A 15,984-nucleotide genomic window follows, 5' to 3' on the forward strand; every position below is an offset into this window, starting at 1 on the left:
CCCCCGACCTTGCTCTCCTCCCCACACCCCCAGCTCAGCTCCATTATTATCAGACTTAACTGTGTCTGAAGTTTGATATTTAACGTTTTTAACCAAATAAGTTTATAGCGTCTTTGACAAGTAACGTTGAATATGTCTTAATAGGGGTCAATATGTGAACCATCTTATTTCCTAACAACAGCTCTGTTTTCTCAGACACTAAATGAAACAGAAAATTTCATACCTTGACTATGTTCTTGCCACAGTCTGCATCCTTGGTTTCCTCTTTATTGTTAAAGGGAATTTTTAAAAATTTGTTTAAATGACCTAAGTGAGAAAGAGAGGGAGACAGTGAGTTGCATTCCCCGGAGGTGAATGAAGCCTGCTGTCTCCCTTGGCAGTCAGCCACCTCACCCTAGACCTCAAAAATAGGGAATGCACAGCTAGGGAGAGCCTTTAGTTTTATAGCATCACAGATGATTACAGCAAACACCGAATGTGTCCTCCTTCTCTTCCTACATTGCCCCAGCCTTGGCTGTGATCTGAGGTGGTGTCACATCTGACTCAGGGGAAGTGAGAGGTCAGGGGAAGTGGGAGGGGCTGCTTGAAAAAGACCATCTAGTGAATATATAATTTTTATTATCTACAAAAATCTAAAAACGTGCACAAGTAAGCATTTATCATGTGATCTGAATATGAAGTTTCATCATCCTATTGTAAGTGTATGATGATCTCCATACCTGGCATCTGTTAAGACTCTGGTAAAAGGTGCCATTTGGATTGACTTGAATCTGAGAAAAATACATCAGAATGGGTTCTGCATAACTCTCTACAAAGAATACCTGAAGGGTCCTCATGAGCTATGAGGAAGGAAGTGATGACTGAATGGAGGATGAATGGGTGGACAGTAAATGAATTGACCTATGGATAAGTAGGTAAATGAATAAATGGGTGAATGGCTAAGGGAGCTGCACAAATGGATAGATAGGGGAAGATAGGTAACTGGATTTGCTGGGCTCCAAAGTCCTTGACCTACTCCAGCACTGACCAATGCCTTCAAAGATATTGGTTTATCCATCGGTCTTCCCCCCTCGAAGGCATGAAGTTAATTTTATCATTTTTTGTATCGTGGGCCCCTAGTCTCGTTGGAGCCGATGTCTGCCTCGTTCACAGACGTATGTTAGGATGTAAATCTGGCTGCTGTTACACACAGAATGTCATCTGCATGATGGAACTCCACAAAGGCCAAAATGTAGCCAGCAGGAAGGGAAACAGAGGAGGGGGTAGTCAAACGTGTCCTCTTCAAAGGCAGGACCTAGAAATTGGACGCATCATTTGGGCTCTCATCCCATAGGCCAGGACTTGGTCACACTCACTACAAGGATGCTGGGCAGTCTCGTGTCCATCTAAAAATTAGTGGTTCTAAAAACAGCAGAAATGGATATTGGAAGAAGTCTCTGCCACATAAGTGGCCAACACAGTCTCATTTGTTAAATGAACAACTAAATAAATGAATCTAACTGACATTGAACATCTGTATCCTGAAAAGGTAAAGCATATTGAATTACATAGTTAAGTGAAAGAAACAAAGTAGGATTCATGGACATAGGATGCAATTATTCCACTTCCCAGGCTCCCTCCAAGTGGCCATGTGACATCACTGTGGCCAATGGGATATAAATGGAAGGCAGCTGGAGACCTCTGAGAATGTTTCTGCTTTTAATACACTTTTCCCTCTTTCTTCCTACTTCTTGATTAGTGAAATAGAGATGTGAGAGTGAAAGTGGAACAATCAACTTGTCACCACGAGACAATGAACAAGAAAGGAAAAACCACATATTAAGGCTGACTGAGCGGAAGGATGGAAAATAGCAGGACATTGATGATATCATGAGGATGCTGCCCACCCTTAACTGCCTGCCTGCAGACTTCTCTTAATGAGAAACAGAAGCTCCTCCTTGGTTAAGCTGGGAGAGTGGCCTTTCTGTTTCATCCAGCCTAACCGATACATAGAGCTTGAAAATTCATCGAGTACATAGAATATTTATGAGTGATACACAAGAAACTGTAGCCATAGCTACCTCTCCTGGGAGAAGTCATGAGTGACTGGAGGACAGGGATGGACAAGAGACTTACTTTTCATTTAGTCTTATATTTTTGAACATTGAATTGTTGGCATTTAGATATTCCACAAAAAAGTGTTGCAGTAACATCTTACGGTGAAGAAAGTCAAAAGAAACAGCTTCATTCATGAATTTGATGGCTCAAGAAATTCAATGTCCAGCAGTTGTATTATTGTAACACCGCGTTATGATATCATCAGAGGCAAAGGTGTCTCAAGAAACTAATCACAAGGGGTGGTTCAAGAACTGAATTTTGAAAATTATTTATTCGTAAAAATAAATTAGTAGATGGATGTGATGCTTCATAAAAGTGGAGGGGTCTGCTTTGGGTTTTCTGTTTTGTTTTGTTTTGTTTGTTTGTTTTTAAGAGGAGAGGAAGGCTGATTTTTTTTGTGTGTGTGTGGTATGTGGGCCTCTCACTGCTGTGGCCTCTCCCTTTGCGGAGCACAACCTCCGGACGCGCAGGCTCAGCGGCCGTGGCTCACGGGCCCAGCCGCTCCGCGGCATGTGGGATCCTCCCGGACGGGGCACGAACCCTTGTTCCCTGAATCGGCAGGCGGACTCTCAACCACTGCACCACCAGGGAAGCCCTTTCTTTCTTTCTTTTTTTTTTGAGGAGATGTTTTGTTTTGTTTTAAATCAGAAGGAGCTTTCATTGTCTCTCTAATGTTTTATCTCTTAAGCTAGGTAGAGAGTGTGCTGTTCTGATTGCTTAGAATATTTCCCAATTTGAAACTAATTAATTAGTTAACTGAAAACTCAGAGTGGGGCTTCCCTGGTGGCGCAGTGGTTGAGAGTCCTCCTGCCGACGCAGGGGACACGGGTTCGTGCCCCCGGTCCGAGAGGATCCCGCATGCCGCGGAGCGGCTGGGCCCGTGAGCCACGGCCGCTGAGCCTGCTCGTCCGGAGCCTGTGCTCCGCAACTGGAGAGGCCACAGCAGTGAGAGGCCCACGTACCGCAAAAAAAAACCCCAAAAAACAAAACCAAAAATCTCAGAGTGCATTTAAGTGTAATAACGCACTCTGCTTCCCTTGAATTACGATGCACCTTCTCATGGCTGGTACAATGAGTTCCCCAAATTTCACATGACCCACAACTTATGTCGGCCTCAGTTGGTGGCAGTTACCCCTGACAGTGGCACCACAAATAGTTGTGGGGATTATGAACGATCCTGGTGCCTGTGAGTCATGATTCTTATACTTACTTTGATTTGCTTCTTAATTTTACCCATAGACAAATTCCTAATAGGGAAGGAGGCAGGGGAGATGAATCAAACACAAAGGCTACATCCACATCTAGAAGGCACAGGAGAGAGCCTGACAGGAGGATCATTTCTATTAGGAACCAGGTGGCAATGACCAAATCAAACACAAACTGATGGTGCAAGGGCAACTTGTCAAAATCATAATCACATTGATATAGATTTGAATTCTGTTATAATTTTAAGTAGTAAAATAAGATGAGCTCATGTTTATTCTGCAACAGCACATATTTGTTCCTTTCCTAATATTATCTACGGTGTGAAGATGTGGGGAAAATAAAATTTATTAAAAGGTACATTTTAATTTAAATAAAGCTGCATATTAAAAAAATTAAGTTGGTTATACTTATGCACTTTTCCTTATTAATTGACAAAGTTTTTTAAAAGTTCTTTAAAGGGCTGATTTTACTACTCATTTGTTTATAAAATGCTTTTATAAATAGCATGCCCCCCAAAAAACTGAAGGGCTGTTTATTTTACTTGTCTATGAAATGTTTGATATTCCTCAAAAACAGGTTATGCTCATGAAAATGTGCCTTGTATGTGAATTCATTATGTAGGTCATTGGGGGTAAAAAAGGCTGAGAAACAAAAGAAAAATCACTACATTGTCAGTAGATTCTAATAAAACTAATAATAAGATCAGCTATGATTCAAAGGGGTCACTGAAGAAGATCAAAGCTGGACTTCTGAGTGTCAGGGTGTGTGATAAATTACATAATTATTTTGTACCAAGTCCAAGACTCTTACCATGCTACCCCCTAAACCAAAAAAGGAGGGGGGTGCACATGTGGAATCTGTAAAATATCATTTGGATGTGACATGCTAAGATACAATGAAATATATTTCTTAGAGGGACACTGACATTTTTGTTAGGTTATATATTGCTGAATAGGCTTGATAATAAAGATGTGTGGGTCTCTTTGAAATAAAAAATAATACTTTTTTTGTGTGTGTGTGTTATGCGGGCCTCTCACCGTTGTGGCCTCTCCCGTTGCGGAGCACAGGCTCCGGATGCGCAGGCTCAGCGGCCATGGCTCACGGGCCCAGCCCCTCCGCGGCATGTGGGATCTTCCCGGACCAGGGCACGAACCCGTGTCCCCTGCATCGGCAGGCGGACCCTCAACCACCGCGCCACCAGGGAAGCCCTAAAAAATAATACATTTTTGAAAACTTAAACCCTAGTGGAATTTAAAAATAGTATATCTATCTTCCAAGTTACAGCAAGATAAAAGCAAACAAAACACAGTCCACATAACAAACGACAGGAAAAAAATAAATAGAATCATAAACAAGCATGAATCATAAGCAAGATTACCAAAAACAAAATACATAATCAAAACAATGCATGTAAATGAGGTAAAGCCCCCTATTAGAAGACAAAGACACACAGTTTAGATGAAAAAGAAATCAATCATATGCCTTGTATAAGAGACACACTCAAAACAAAATTATGCAAAAAGGTTCAAAAGAACACAAGATGCAAAAATTTAACCTTAACTTCATGTGGGTTATAAATGTACTGTGGTACGTATTTTCAATTTTGTAGTGGCGGTGATAAATGACTTCTAGTAGAATGCTAGAGTATAATGATTAGGTATGGACCCACCTGTATTAGCAAAATGTTCATGCTTATCTTATTCCTTCAAGACTTCCCTGCTCTCCTTTATGTGCCCAGGAATCCAGTGTGTGCTGCGTGTATATATGGTGGGGGAGGGAGGGAGTGGGAGACTGCTACTCACTTCCATCTTTTGCACCACAACCAAATAGAAGGTAGAGTACAGAGCAAATATCTTTAAGAATATGAAACTGGAAGTTGCACAATCACCTCTACTCACATCCCACTGGTGACAGCTCATTCACGTGGTCACACCAAGTAGCAAGGTGGGGCTGGGAAATGTAGTTTCTAGCTGGGTTGCCCAGTGCCCAGGAAGGAGAGAACCATTTATGGCAATAATCAATCCACCAAAATGATCATCAATTATCTGTGCAAGACCCCTCACTTGTTCCCTCCATTCATTCACTCACTCTTTTTTATAGCCATACTACACACCCTCCCATATACCTGGGCAATCAATCTATTGTGTTTAAAGTACATACTTCTGTTTATATTTTTGAAAAATATGTAATTTTGCTTTGTGTGCATGTAATTTTTCCCTTTTCTGAGTCAATTTTATTGAAGTATAATTTACATTCAATAGTAGTCAACAGATCTTTGACAAAGGAGCAAAGACAGTTCAGTGGAAAAAAGAATAGTCTTTTCAACAAATGGTGCTACAACACTGGATGTCCATAGGCAAAAAAAAAAAAAAAAGTCTAGACACAGACTTTACACCTTTCACAAAAACTAACTCAAAATAGATCGTAGACTGACATGTAAAATGCAAAACCGTAAAACATCTAGAGGACAACAGGAGAAAATCTAGGTAACTTAGATTAGCAGTGAATTTTTAGATATAACACCAAAAGCATGATTCATAAAAGAAAAGAAATGGGAAAGTTAGACTTCATGAAAATGAAAACTTTCTGCTCTGTAAAAGATGCGGTTAAGAGAATGAAAAGGTCACAGCCTGAGAGAAAATATTGACAAAACACATATCTGATAAAGGACTTGTATCCAAAATATATAGAGAACTCTTAAAACTCAGCAGTAAAAAACCAAACAACCCAACTTAAAAATAGGTAAAGATTCAAGGAGGGAAGGGCGGGGGTGGGACAAATTGAGAGACTGGGATTGACATATATACACTACTATGTATAAAATACATAGCTAATGAGAACCTGCTGTATAGCACAGGGAACTCTACTCAGTGATCTGTGGTGACCTAAATGGGAAGGAAATCTAAAAAAGAGGGGATATATGTACACGTATAACCGATTCACTTTGCTGTACAGCAGAAACTAACACAACATTGTAAAGCAACTATACTCCAATAAAAAAAAAAGAATGAAAAAAAGGTAAAACTTCTGAACAGATACCTCACCAAAGAAGATAAACAGATGGCAAATAAGCTTATAAAAGATCCTCAACATCGTTTTTCATTAAGGAATTGCAAATTGAATGAATGAGATATATACATGAGTGTATATTTAACCTTATAAGAAATAGTATTCCAAAGTGAGGCACCATTCTGCATTCCACCAGCAATGTATAAGAGTTCCAGTTGTTCTGCATCCTCAACAGTAGCTGGTATTGTGAGATTTTTTGATGTGAGCAATTGTGTGATTTAGTAGTATGTCATTGTGGTGTTAATTTGCAACTGCTTGATGACTAATCGTATTGAGGATCTTTTTATGTGCCTATATGCCATCCATACATCTTATTTGGTAAAGTGTCTGTTTAAATCTTTCCTTCATTTTCTAAAGGAAATTTATTTATTTATTCATAAAAATATTTATTTATTTGGCCGGGCCAGGTCTTCGTTGCGGCATGCAGATCTTTAGTTGTGGCATGTGGGATCTTTTAGTTGCGGCATGCGGAATCTAGTTCCCTGACCAGGGATCGAACCCAGGCCCCCTGCATTGGGAGTGTGGAGTCTTAACTGCTGGAGCACCAGGGAAGTCCCTTTTCTTCATTTTTTAAGCAGTTTGTGTGTTTTACTTGTTACTGTGTTTTGAGTTTTCTTTATATATTCTGGATATAAGTCAGTATCCGTCAGGGTGCATTCAGGAGAATTATGAACAGGAGATTGGAGTAATGGAGAATTGACTGGTAAAAGTTAGAGAACTCTGGTGAATACAGGAATAGCAAATACAGGGACAGGAACTCCTGGCAGGGCTGAGATGGAGTGTCCAAGGAGAAGCTCCAGACCTTGTTGGAAAGAGCACAGTGTGGTTCAGTGGATGGTGGGGATGACACCTAGATGGCTTACCGGAGGATACTAGAAAAGGGCCCTTTGGGAGAATGGGGGATGTTGTCCACATGGAGGTACCATACCTTGGAAGTTGCTGCAAAGTCAACTGAGGGATGCTCAAAGAAGCCGTTCACAGTCAGGTGCCTTGCCAGTGGCACATCACTTTGAGAAAGTTCTGAGGGAAGCTTCTAGCAGCTGGGCTCTGCTGGTTGCCCTGAGCTACCAGAACTGGGAGCTGGGGAAGCTGCTCTCTGCAGGAGCCAGGTAACGGAGAAAGCTGCACCCTGTAGGAGCCCAGTGCAAGAGACCCTGCACCGTGCAGGACTCGGGAAACAGGAAGAGGAAATTCCTTCCTTTTTCACTGTCCTTCCAGCCTCCTCTACTGGCATTACATCATCCCAAATGTCGCAGGTGAAATATTTCCACAGCCCACTTCCATCATCACAGAGCAGGCAAAGAAGGATTTAGACCTGGGAAGAAGGAAAAAAAAAATTGATGACTGTCACAAAATTCTTTATCACACGTGTGTTTTGCAAATATTTCTCCCAGGCTGTGGCTTGCCTTCTTATTTTCTTAACAGTGCCTTTTGAAAAGCCAGTGTTTTCAATTTGGTCGTGTTCAATGTATCAGTTTTTTCTTTTGCCATTCATGCAATTTTTTATTCTAAAAAACTGTCTGCCTAACCCAAAATCAAAGATTTTCTCTATGTGTTCTTCTAGAAGTTGTGTAGTTTTAGGTTTATGATCCATTTCAAGTTTTTTGTATATTCATTTTAAAATTTTATATTTATTTTTTAAATACCTCATTTTTCTTGGAGAAGTTTTAGGTTCACAGAAAAATTAAGAAGAAAGTGCAGAGATTTCCCATATACCCCCTGTTCCAACACATGCATAGCCTTCCCTATTTACAGCATCCCCACCAGAGGGGACACTTGTTACAACTGATGAATCAGCACTCACACATCAGAATCACCAAAAGCCCAGAGTTTACATTACAGTTCACTCTTGGTGTTTACATTCTCTGGGTTTGGACAAATGTATAATGACATGTATCCATCATTATGGTATCATACAGAACATTTTCACTGTCCTAAAAATCCTCTGTGGTCCACCTACTCATCCCCCCCTCCCGGCCCCTGGTATGCATTTTTCAAATTGATAAATGACATATATACAGTAAATTACAAAAATATGTGCATGTACTTTAATTGATAGGAATAGCATTGAGTTGTTTATCTCATTCTGCTTCTTATTTTTGTCACTCAGCACTGTTTTTAAGGTCCATTCATGTTGCTATGTATGCATCTACTCCCTTGCTTCTCTAACTGCTGCATAGTACTCTATCGTGTGCATCTTCCACATTTTACCCATCTCCTCCGCCGCAGATGGATGGACAGCTGAATGTCTGTGATTGCCCACTATCAGAACTGACATAGCAGTAAACATTCTAATCCATATCCCCTAATGTACCTGTGTGATCATTTGTCTGGTATATCACCCAGGAGTGGATTTGCTGGGCCCTAGGCTATGCATATATCTGTCTATGTAGTGCCAGACTGCTCTCCAGAAAGGCTGACTGTTTTGCATGCCCCCCAGCAGAACAGAAAAGAGCCTACATCTCCACATACCTGCTAACACTTGGCATTTCCCAGCTTTCCAATTTTTGCCAGTCTAATAAGTGGAAGGTGATATTTCATTGTTGTCTTAATTGCACTTCTCATTATTGATGGTTTTAATTCTTAATAATTCTCTTCACGTGCCTGTTTGGGTTACCACTTTTACAAATGGCCTGTTGATAAATTTTGCCCATTATTCTATAGGACCTGCTACCTTTCACTTATGCTGGATTTAATTTGGTCTTCTTTTTCTAGTTTCCTGAGATGGAAGCTTAGATCATTGATTTTAGATCTTTCTTCTTTTCTAATACATGCATCGATGCCATAAATTTCTCTCTCAGCACTGCTTTCATTGCATCACACAATTTTTGATTAATTGTATTTTCATTTACTTCCAAATAGTTCAAACTTCCTCTTGAGACTTCCTCTTTGACCCATGTGTCATTTAGAAGGGTCTTGTTTAATATTCAAGTATCTCAGGATTTTCCAGCTATCTTTGATATTGATTTCTACTTTTAACTCCCTTGTGGTCTGAGAGCTGACGTTGTATGATCTCTGTTTTAAGTTTGTTAAGGTGTGTTTTGTGGCCCAGAATATGGTCAATGCAGGTGAATGTTCTATCTTGGTGAATGTTCCATATGAGCTTGAGAAGACTGTGTACTCTGAAGTTGTTGGATGGACATCAATTATATCCACTTGATTGATGATGTTTTGTGTTCGTGTACGTCCTTACCGATTTTCTGCCTGGTCAGGCTGTCAATTTCTGATAGAGGTGTTGAAGGCTCCAACTATGATAGTGGATCCATCTATTTCTTCTTGCAGTTCTGTCAGTTTTGACTCAGATGTATTGACAGTCTAATTGTTAGGTGCATACATGTTAAGGATTGTTGTGTCTTCTTGGAGAATCGATCCTCTTATTGTTATATAATGCCTCTCTTTATCCCTGATAACTTTCGTTGCTCTGTAGTCTTCTCTGTCCGAAATTAATAAAGCTTTCTCTTAATTGATGTTATCATGGTGTACCTTTCTCCATCCCTTTACTTTTAAACTGTTTGTGTCTTTATATTTTTTTCCTTTTTTTTGGTTGTGCTGTGTGGCTTTTGGGATCTTAGTTCCCTGACCAGGGATTGAATCCATGTCTTCGGTAGTGAAAGTGCAGAATTCTAACCACTGTACCACCAGGGAATTCCCTATTTGTGTCGTTATATTTAAAGTGTGTTTTTTATAGACAACATAGTTGGGTCATTTTTTTTAATCCACTCTGACACTCTTTGTTTTCTAGTTGGTATATTTAGACTGCTGACATTTAAAATGATCATTGAGGGACATCCCTGGTGGCGCAGTCATTAAGAATCCACCTGCCAATGCAGGGGACACAGGTTCGAGCCCTGATCCCTGAAGATCCCACATGCCACAGAGAAACTAAGCCCGTGCGCCACAACTACTGAAGCTCACCCTCCCTAGAGCCCATGCGCCACAACTATTGAGCCCACGTGCCACAACTACTGAAGCATAAGCACCCTAGAGCCCGCATGCCACACTACCGAGCCCACGTGCCGCAACTACTGAAGCCCATGTGCCTAGAGCCCGTGCTCCACAACAAGAGAAGCCACTGCACTGAGAAACCTATGCACCGCAACAAAGAGTAGCTCCCACTCGCCACAACTAGAGAAAGCCCGCATGCAGCAATGAAGACCCAACGCAGCCACCAAAAAATAAATAAATAAATAAAATGATCATTGACATAGCTGGATTAATATCTACTATATTTGTTACTGTTTTCTATATGTTACCCCAGTTTTCTGTTCCTATTTTTGTCCTCTAATATTTTTATTCCTTCTGTGGTTTTAATTGAGCATTTTATATGATTCCATTTTCTCTCTTTTCTTGGCATTATCTGTTATGCTTCTGATAACTTTTGATAAAAAAACTTTTTCAGAGGTTTCCCTAGAGTTTGCAATATACATTTACAACTAATCAAAGTCCATTTTCAAATAACACTGTACCACGTCATGGGTACTGCAAGTACTTTACAATAACCAAATATTCCTAATTCCTTCTTCCCGCGCCTTGGATAATTGCTGTCATAATTTCACTTATACATAAGCTATAATCATTGAATACATTGTTGCTGTTATTATTTTCTCTATTAAGAATAAGAATACTAAAAGTTTTTAATTTTACCTTCACTTATTCCTTCTCTAATGCTCTTCCTTTCTTTATGTAGGTCCAGGTTTCTGACCTATATCATCTCCTTCTCTCTGAAGAACCTCTTTTAACATTTCTTGCAGGACAGGTTTACTGGCAACAAATTCCCTCAATTTTTGTTTGTCTGAGAAAGTCTTTATTTCTCCTTCACTTTGGAAGGATAATTTCTCAGGATACAGAATTCTAAGTTGATGAGGTTTTTTTTTTTCTCTCAAGATGAAATATTTCACTACACACTCTTCTTACTTGCATGGTTTCTAAGGAGCAGTCAGATGTAATTCTGATCTTTGTTCCTCTGTAGGTAAGGTGATTTCCCCACCGGCTTCTTTCAGTATTTTTTCTTTATCTTTGATTTTCTGCAATTTGAAGAAAATATGCTTAGGTATAGTAGGTTTGTTTTGTTGTTGTTGTTGTTGTTCTTGTTGTTTTTATCCTGCTTAGTGTTCTCTGAGCTTCCTGGATCTGTGTTTTGGTGTCTGATATTAATTTTGGGAAATTCTCAGTCATTATTGCTTCAAATATTTCTTCTGTTCCTTTCTCTCATTCTTTAGTACTCCTATTATGTGTCTGTTACACCTTTTGCCGTTCTCCACAGTCCTTGGATATCCTGTTCCATTTTTCTTCTCAGTCATTTTTCTCTTTGCTTTTCAGTTTTGGAAGCATCTATAGACATATCCTCAAGCTCAGAGATTTTTTCCTCAATCATGTCCAGTCTACTAATGAGTACATCAAAGGCATTCTTCATTTTTGTTATAGTGTTTTTGACCTCTAGCATTTCTTCTGGAGTCTTTCTTAGAATTTCCATCTCTCAGCATATCTTGCCCATCTGTTCTTGCATGTTGTTTACTTTATCCATCTAAGTGCCCTTAACATAATAATCATAGTTATTTTAAAACCTAATCTGATAATTCCAACAGCTCTGCCAGATCTGAGTCTCGTTCTGGTGCTTGCTCTGTCTCTTCAAACTGTGTTTTTTGCCTTTGAGTATGCATTATAATTTTTTTGAAAGCCAGACATGATGTAAAGGAACTGCAGTAAATAGGCCTGTAGTCATGTGGTAGAGGGGGATGTGAGGAGAGGAGTCCTATAGTCCTGTGATTAGGGCTCAGTCTTTTTCTCTTTTTTTAAATTAATTAATTAATTTTATTTATTTATTTTTGGCTGCCTTGGGTCTTCCGTGCTGCGTGCGTGCTTTCTCTAGTTGTGGTGAGCAGGGGCTTTTTGTTGCGATGCACAGGCTTCTCATTGCAGTGGCTTCTCTTGTTGTGGAGCATGGGCTCTAGGCACTCGGGCTTCCGTAGTTGTGGCTCGCGGGCTCTAGCGAGCAGGCTCAGTAGCTGTGGCGCACGGGCTTCGTTGCTCCGCGGCATGTGGGAACTTCCCGGACTAGGGCTTGTACGCTTGTCCCCTGCATTAGCAGGCGGATTCTTAAACGCTGCGCCACCAGGGAAGCCCAGGGCTCAGTCTTTTAGTGAGAATGTACCTCTGGATTGTGAACTTCACAAGTGCTTCTCAGTTTTTTTCAGCCCCTTAAGTGGAACAGGATGGCTAGAGCTGGCTGGAGTTGGGGATTTTCCTTCCCCCAGATTGTTTAGTCTCTGCTGAAATCCTAGCAGGTTAGGCTGAGGTAAAATAGTTTCTTCTGGGGGTGTTAAGAAGAATGGAACCCTCTGACATATTTCAACATGGTAATTTCTTGTCTCCCCCTGCTGGAAGCATGACCCAACTTTTTCTGACATTTGCTGTGAGACCCTGGTAGAGCTCCTAGAGGTAAAACTCACAAAAGTTTGGGCGCCTCTATGAGACTGGGACCCCCTGGAGTTTTTAAATCTCAAACTTGTCCACATGGAGCCTCCAGCATTTCACCAATCACAGTTGAGGTTTGCCTACCCTACTGCTGGTTCCCAGGGAGGTTTCTGTCCATGGGTTTCTGCTCTGGTAGCTGTGAGTATCCACCTGTCTGTGTTTCCACTTTTTGGAGCAGTGGTTTGCCCTGTGTCCTCAATTCTATGACAGGTCTAAGAAGGGTTGTTTATTCTCGTTTTTTTCCAGCTTTTCACCTGTTAGGACAGAGTACAGACTTCCAAGCTCCTTACCTGCCCAACTGGAAACTGGAAGCCTCTCTGCTTTTTGGTTTGCATGAGTAACTTGTATATTCTATATAGTAATTCCTTATCATTTTTAGATTTACAAATATCTTCTCCCATTCTATCACCTATTGTCCATGGTATCCACTTTTGAACAGATATCCTTAATTTTGACATTATCAAATTAATCCATTTTTTTCCTTCTGGGTTTGTGCTTTTGAGGTTTTGTATAAGGAGTTCCGTTCTCAACCCAGGTCCCAAAGGTACCCTCTTATATTTTCTTCCGTTAACTTTAGAGTTTTACTTTTCACATTGAGGTCTTTGGTCATTTAGAGTGTACATTTCTATTCTGGTCAGGCAGGAATCCTACTTTGTCTTTCTCCATCTACTAAGCTGGTTTAATCTGCCCCTTCTTCATTGATGGGCGATGCCTAACAACCATATGCTCACGGTCTGACTTTGAGTTGTCTGTTCTATTCCATGGTCTATTGGTCTGTTTTTGTGCAAAACAATCTTGTTTTGCTTTGTCTGGCTTTTTACATGGCTTTGTAGTGTGCTGCTCTTTACTCTTGTAAGGTTGACTTAATCCTGCTCATCCATATAAATTTTAGAATGAGTATATCAAGTTCCTGGAAAATATACCTGGAATCTTCACTGGGATTTCATGGCATATATAAATTAATTCATAAAGAACTGACTCCCGTGTAATATTAAGTAATTCCATCCAAGAGCATAAAATTTCCCTCAATTTCTTCAGGTTAATTTCTACATCCCTTATTAGAGTTTTAAAGTTTTCTCCATAGGCTTCTTTTCCTTTCCTTCACAACTTTAAATCAGTTTATTGACACAGTAACACAACACACTTGCCTCCCTGACACCCCCACCTCCTCGCCCAGTCTAGACCTCTCCCCCTTGCTCCCCGCTTAGAACAAGCTGTTCAGTGAAAACAGAAAAGGGCAGGCCACCTCTACACCCTCAGTGCCACTGCCAAGCCCTGGGGAGCAGGGTCTCAGGCACTACTCAGAACCTGTCAGGGAGGGGCGCAGTGAGCACTAGACTCAGCCAGGCAGAGGCATCCAGTCCCTCGGAGCAGATTCTCCCACAACCCCCAGGCCCCGAGCTGCTCTTCCTCTTCCCCTCTGCTGTGTGTGACCCTAGGAAGGACATACCTTGGGCCTGCGGCCAAGAGCGAGAACTCCTGGCCGTAATCTGAGAATTGGAGTTTGGCTAGTGTTTTTTAAGGCCCAGGCACCCCAAAAAAAGCCCTGGTGGTGGGAGTGAACTTCAATGCCCCCCTATTTTAAGCACTGATAACATGAAACAGATTAAGCCAGCTTAACCAAATGCCAGAATAACACAAAGCTGTAAAGGAGGGGTCAGACCTGCTTTCTCCAGGCCAGACACAAATGCACAGAGAGAAGCCCAGGTGGAGTGTCAAAAAACAATTGAAGGACACTGCCCAGGGGCTGAAAAGCCTATACTCCGGAGTCCCCAGGGTGACAGGAAGCAAAGAAAGAAAATACACAAGTCTTAAAAACCAAAAAAGAAAGCCCAACAGCAGGGGAACCTTAGCCTGACAGTGCTGTCCACCAGCTCTCCAGGCCTTGCCCCTGGACCCAGACAGTCCCTCCCCCTCTAGGCAATGCCCTCCCCTAGGCTAGATAGAGCACGTCACACAGCGCAGTTTAAAAAACTTCTAATGCCAGTTCATAAACATCTTCATTTACTACTGGTGATTACATGTGAATATGTTTATACTGTTCTTTATGGAAAACAATTTCAACGAGTCAACGCCGTCAGCACAACAGGCAACCCTCACCCTGAGCGCCTCAGCGTCCTTCCCTAGACAGCAAGAAGTCCCCTCCTCTGTCCCAGGGCTGCCTAACTTCCCCTCTTCCCCCACTGTGGCTCTTGGGCAAAGCATCCTCTATGACCATTACTCCTCATCGGACAAGTTCTGGTCCAGGGGGTAAACCATGAACATCACATCTGGTGGAGAGGGGACACAGGGATGGCCTGGACGCACAATCTCAAAGCCCAAGAAGCTGAAGGTCTTCAGGAGTGGAGCTCTGTCTTCCCGGCCCTTCCTGAAGCACATGAAGACGTAGTTCACTTTCATCTTCTCTTCGGCAAACTCTAGCAGTGCTAACAATCCTTCTTTGCTCCCGTCAGCTAATAATCCATCTGCGATTTCTACAAACAGGCTCTGGCTGGACAGGACTGCATCCCAGGAAGAGACCTTCACCTCGGTGACCTCATACTGGAAGTGGACGATGTGAGGTTTTCCATCGTTCACAGGGAGGTCCTGGTCACAGTGAGCTTCTCGTCCTTATATATTAGAGCTGAGAGAGAAGGATCCCTGCGCCCCCTCGCCCACCGGGGATCTTCGACAGTGGGTGAGGGGCATCAGGAGCACCACAGAGGCCCCGGAACAATGTGCCTGCAGCACTGCAGCTGGGGACGACAGTTACTCAAAGGCAAAATACTACTGTCCTGGGTGTTTATCATCCTCAGCGGCTCTGCTCAGGGTGGAAAGAGGCGGCGCAGGGAGTGGGTAGGTGGATGAGTGGGCGGGTGTGGGGTCTTGCGCGCGCGGGGCCAAGCTCTGCGGGCTAAGTCCCTGTTGGGCAGCGGGCCCAGAGCCCTCCTCCTGCCTCAGCGAGCGCCTGCCTCCAACTCGGTTTCTTTTATATTCTTGGTTAAGTTCATTCCTAGGCATTGTACACGCTTTTTTGCTGCTATTGTAACTAGAAGTTGGTTCTGCTGGTGAAGAGAAATGTTATGGATTTATTTTTTTAGGTTAAAATTGTGTCTGGTGATTTTACTGAATTCTCTTAATAGTTTTAACAGTCTATCT

General features: G+C 41.8%; 1 pseudogene; it reads right to left on the reverse strand.

The window, feature by feature from the left end:
• Nucleotides 1-15,063: 15,063 nt before the first annotated feature.
• On the reverse strand, nt 15,064-15,635 carry LOC103072697 (ornithine decarboxylase antizyme 2 pseudogene; annotated as a pseudogene).
• Between the last annotated feature and the right edge of the window lie 349 nt (nt 15,636-15,984).

This window comes from Lipotes vexillifer, unplaced genomic scaffold, assembly GCF_000442215.2.
Source record: "Lipotes vexillifer unplaced genomic scaffold, Lipotes_vexillifer_v1.1 scaffold972, whole genome shotgun sequence".
Classification (NCBI taxonomy): Eukaryota; Metazoa; Chordata; class Mammalia; order Artiodactyla; family Lipotidae; genus Lipotes; species Lipotes vexillifer.